This window comes from Aegilops tauschii, chromosome 4 (genome assembly GCF_002575655.3).
Source record: "Aegilops tauschii subsp. strangulata cultivar AL8/78 chromosome 4, Aet v6.0, whole genome shotgun sequence".
Taxonomy (NCBI): Eukaryota; Viridiplantae; Streptophyta; class Magnoliopsida; order Poales; family Poaceae; genus Aegilops; species Aegilops tauschii.
This window is the reverse complement of record NC_053038.3, coordinates 151,380,941-151,386,275: the sequence shown is the minus strand read 5'-3', so window position 1 is coordinate 151,386,275 and position 5,335 is coordinate 151,380,941. Positions and strand designations below refer to the sequence as shown.

Here is a 5,335-nt window from a genome sequence, read left to right as displayed (position 1 = left end):
AAAGAGGCACTCCACCTGTGCACGGACACATACGTGCACGAGTTCCCAGCAAGGTTCATCTTTTTCATTTATATGCTGATACAAGTACAAGCATTACAGAACACAAAGATGGACTCGAGAGATTACATTATTTGAATTAAAATTTGGTGGTTGCCTACAGATTTAAGATTGAAAAAAGATAAGTGCTCCGTAATGCCCTTTCTTGTCCCTCTTCTCCTAGGCGCAGGCGTCGAAGGGAAGGTGGGCAAAAGGGGCACCAAGGCGAAGGCCCGGTCCGCTCTCATCGGGCTCCAGGAGAGGTAGCCCGGGGGAGCAGAAGCACGAGGGAACGCCTCGACGGAGAGCACGGCGGAAGGCTATCCCGTCAACTACCGTCACCAGGGCCAGCAGGATTCGGCAGAGCTAGCAAGAGCTGCAGCCCGAGAGGAAGCCTTCCTGGCTCCAGCTGGAAGACTGCTGGAGGAGCCCGGTAGCACCATCTCCACCTCTGCATCCAACACCCCGGCAAATCGCGCCGCCAGGAGGAGATGCAGATGATGGTGCTGCCGCCTGATGAAGATGGTGTGGACGACGATCAGCCGGAGTCAGAGTCGTCGCTCCTCCGCCCGCTGTCGTCGTCACTGTCCTCCTCGTCGCTTTCGCTCGAGGAGGAGCTTTTGTCATCGGTCGAGCTCTCCATGCAGCACCCTAGACGGCCTCCCGAGCGCCCGAAGATCTTGACGGAGAGCAGGTCGCTCTACATTAATTTGAATCGGAGAATGTTTCCCTCCGAAAAGTTGTGGGCACGAGCGAAGGTCTTCTAGCTGCGACGGAGGTACATTACATGAGGGGCGGGGAAGTCGACATCAACCCTCGTGCTCCCATCCCCGCAGCCCCTCATATCTAGCCTCAGGGGCGCGGTTGCTCGAGCTCCATTTCCCGCGTGAAGAAGGTCGGGAGACGAAGGCAACTGCGGAATGGCTTGTACAGCATGATGATGAACTCTCGAGGATGGTCCCCGACGTGGCCTTCCATCGGGAGTAGAACCGCTGGTGGAGGCGCCGTCCGGGCACCACCCCGTCCTCCTTCTCGAGCACCAGGGCGACCACGACCACGCCCCCTTCCTTCCCTCCTCGCGGACGGGCTCGCTACCTCAGGGTCCGGGGCAGGAGGGGCGTGCTGTCAAGAAGAAGCCTTCGTCGCCGCTACCAGAGCTCCACCACGCCCTCGCCCTCGCACCATGGCTAGGTAAGAAGGATCACAGAAGAACAGAAGGAGTGTGTGCTGAAAAACACTGCCTCAGCCCCTTTATAGGGAAATGGGGCAAGGGGCTGACCCCTCCTATGGGAGACGGCCGCACCTCTCCTCCAATGCGACCTCTCTGCACCCACTATGGCTCTAGGGGCCAAGGCCGCCCCTTTGGCCCAACCATCGACGCTCGGGTTTCAGCTAAAACGCTCTTCCTCATGCCCTCCGCATCCACCACCGACCATGCCCAATGAATGTGGAGCATGTGGCGAGGTGCATGCGGGACGGGGGGGGCTAGTAGGATGGCAGTTTTTTCCCTGTGGTCGTGGGGCGAGGAGAATCCGCGGGCCACGTTCCAAGTTCTTCCACGACACTACGCACCACGCGCGGGGAAACTGGAAACCGCCCCGGAATCAAGACTAATGAAGCAGCAACGAAAAACCCCAAGGGGCCAACCCCTTCAACAATTCTGGATGTGCACTTGTTAGGCCCTACCTCGACGACGCTCAGCAGCATGTTCGGGGCAGGCCCGGGGGCTTTTGTCAGTGCAACAAACCCTGGGTCTGTTGCCCAAATATGCACAGGCACAAGATCAAGATTGAAGCACCAAGGACAAACAAGAGATTGAAGAACCAAGTGGCTTGAAGAACCAACATGCAGCACCGAGAGATCGAGATCAAGCGAAAGGAACAGGATATCGGCAAGAGAAGGGCCTCCCTTCCTGGGCAGGCGAGCCCGGCAAGGGGCGAGGCCACCACCCGAAGCAAGCAACCAAGACTCCCTGGCAGAGCCTGCTGGGGCTCACGGGGGCTGAATCACCCCGCCAACCGCTCAAGCACGACCCACGTTGCCAATCAGTGTGGTGCCAAGCCGCAAGATGGTTAAGTGGCAGCCATTCGCCACATGGCGGCCATCTCCTACAGAAGAAACCCACAGATGACACTCGTCCTGCGACGTGTCAAGAGAACAGATGCGGAGCTGGTGAGATAGCCCGGCAGGCCTTGCCGGACAGCCATTGATGTGACATTAAGCGATGCATTTAATGCACCCTGTCAGCCCATAGAGTTAGGTATGATAGCACTGTTTGCTATCATATCAGTGGATAATTACCACTTTGCCACTATGGTGACCCCTTAATCTATAAAAGGAGGCCCATGGCACTCGTAGGAGGGGGTTAGAGGGTTGGAAAGTTGACAAGCCCAAGCCACTACACGCGCGTAGTCACTGCTGCCCTGAGGCAGCCCTTGCCGGGAAAGTGTACGACGCACCACCACATTCATTCCATCATCAATCCACCAAAGCAGGAGTAGGGTATTACGCCTCGCGGCGGCCCGAACCTGGGTAAATTGCTCGTGTGCTTTCTGCAATGCTGCCGTGCGCTGCTCTTCTCTTTGTGCAACGCGGCGCCTGCCGAACCAGCAAGGGGCCACCCGGTCCCATAGGTGGTCGCGCCCACCTGGGGCACCTTCCGTACTCCGTTTTTCTTCCGTATGCATGTCCTCCAAGATAAAAAAAATCTATATATACTTCCCGAACATGTTAGTCACCGTGTCGCGAAGAAATCCTCTGTTCCCTTTACTTGCTGTTTTCGGTCAGATTTATCAAGCCAGGCATTATGTCTTCTTGCTCCGCCAACAACATGGAAGAAGATGCTTGGATGATGAAGATCGAGACGAAGTGGGAGGACCCTACGGACGCTATCAAGGAGATAAGGGCAAGAAAGCTACCTTAGATCCATCCCGGTGGTAGCACAGGAGCTGCTGGCCGAGGAGGAGGAAGAGGATATCCTCAAGCCCTATCTTACTCATCTTACTCCTGCTGAGATTGAAGCTTTTCGCGTCATTGAAATAGTTCACATACAGAATAAGTATCTTACTCACGAAAATATTCTGCATCAAGAGCACATCATCCATCTCCGGAGTGTCATCCGTCAGTTGAGAATCTCTTGATCCTTAAGGATAGGATCGCTTCATCACCACCATCATCCACTAGTGCAGAACCGGGATGTATCACCGGTTCGTAAGGGCCTTTAGTGCCGGCTCTGCAACCGGCACTAAAGAGTGGGGACTAAAGGTCCCCCCCTTTAGTATCGGTTCGGCATGAACCGCCACTAAAGTGCCCCCACGTGGCACGAGCCAGCGCCGGGGGTGGGGAGACCTTTAGTACCGGTTGGTAACACCAACAGGTACTACAATATTTGGGGGGTTTTGAATTTATTTTTTATTTTTTCTTTAATTTTATGTTTTCCATTTATTTTTTCGTTGAACCGATCATGTAATATATAAATAGAATTCCTCGTTGAAACGATCGGTTCAACGAGGAATCCAGCGGACCTCCAGCTGCCGCCAGATGCAGGCGCCCCGGCCGCCGCACCTTTGCCCCCAGGGGCTCCTGCCCCCTACCTCGTCTGCCCACTGGGTTCTCTGCCGCGGGCCACCATCCCCATGGCAGGCCAGAGAGGAGGATGAGGGTGCTCCACCACACACGGGTGGGGGCACGTGGGAGGCACGGAGGACGGCGAGCGGCATCGGCGCACTGGAAGGACGAGGAGGTGCTGCACCTCGCATCTCCGGCCAGATCCCATCGCCGGTAAGACAAAAATCTCACTCCTACTCCCCTCCCACCCCCTGCCCCCTTTCTCCACCTCACGCTTGCAGTCCATTAGGCGTGCGCTGCAGTTCCTTTTTATTTTGTTTTTTTACAAAGAAATTGGTTTTGTGCAGATGGGATCGGGCGTCGCTGGCGTGCAGTTTCCATTTGATGTGCTCGCGATTCAGAGCACTGGCGCGTCATGCTGCTCACAGGGTCTCACCGACGAAGGCTCGCGTTCTGCAGTTCTCTTGCGCATCCGTTGCGGCTTCAGTGGTCGTGATGCTCACCGGTGCCTCATCCCTACGTAGTTTTGTCCATGGATCTCTCTGTAGGGTGAGAGTGCTTCATGTAGTTCGATACCCGTAGTCGTGCGGTGCAGCAAAATAGGGCGCGTGCGGGCAAAGTAGTGCGGCATCGGTAGCCGAACAAATCAGCTTAACACAAGGCGGTTCGCTGGACTCATTCATGTTTGTCCCAGCAGTGCAGTTGACTTGCAGCTGTGCGGGGTGTCTCTCGTTGTAGCTCGGTTGGGTCGTCGGTGCAGTAGGCGAGCACGTGGGAGGACAATGCACATCTAGTTGGATTCCGGTCGTGCGACGCTGCAGTACAGATGTGTGCGGCATGCATTTTTCTGCATTTTACTTGGTGTGGACGTGCAGTTCTGCGACTGTGGACGTGCAGCTCGAAGGCGCGCGTGTTTGCGGTTCAGTGCTCGTGCAGGTGCAGCTCGTCATCGCGGGCGCACTGCAGTACGGGTGAGTCATCGGTGCGGTGCGGCTGGGCGTAATGTTGCAGTTATTTATTGTTGATTTTCCAGATTTACAAAGACGTTGTAAGAAAAAAATTCAAAACTCACTCGACTAAAATCAACACATGCAGTGCGTTCGGTTTTCGGATGTGGTTCACTTTCAAGAGTGATGTTGTTCACTTGTGCCGAACATGAAAGTGTGAAAATTTTTAGCGAAACAACAATATGGTAATGCGGTTCACTTTGATATATGATGTAGTTCACTTGCCCTAGTCTCTGCGGTCCACTCTCGTTCATACAAAAAAGTAAAAAAAAAACAACAAAAACTGGTATGACAGAAATTACGTCCGACAAAATAAATTATGCAGCTCGCTTGCCCGTCCAATGCAGTGCGGCTCTCATTCTGAAGCAGTGTGGTCGGCCGTATGATATTGTTCATCCCGTAAGTGCAAAAAAATGTTACGGAAGCGGAAATAAGTAATGTGGTTCACTTCTTGATAGTGTTGTGGTTTATTTACACCCGATGTGAAGTGCCCTCTACTTTCTTGTCCTTGAAAAAATTACGTTTCAATAAAAAAACATGCAGTTCTCTTACCCGTCTGATGCAGTGCAGTTTTTCGTCCGATGCAGTGCGGTTTTCAGTCGGATGTAGTACCCATGTCGATTTGGGTGTCGCGAAAAACAGAGTATCCGCATTTTGGTAAATTCAAAATTTCTCTTAAACCGTAAAGAATTAGAGAGAGTGTTCTACATGAAAAAGTTGCGCCT

General features: G+C 53.8%; 1 long non-coding RNA gene across 1 annotated transcript; it reads left to right on the top strand.

Annotated features, from left to right (window-relative positions):
• The first annotated feature begins 3,549 nt into the window (after window positions 1–3,549).
• Window positions 3,550–4,715, top strand: LOC120962449 (uncharacterized). The gene is made up of 2 exons (XR_005753206.2): window positions 3,550–3,816; window positions 3,951–4,715. It is a non-coding gene; the product is annotated as an uncharacterized lncRNA (long non-coding RNA).
• The last annotated feature ends 620 nt before the right edge of the window (window positions 4,716–5,335 follow it).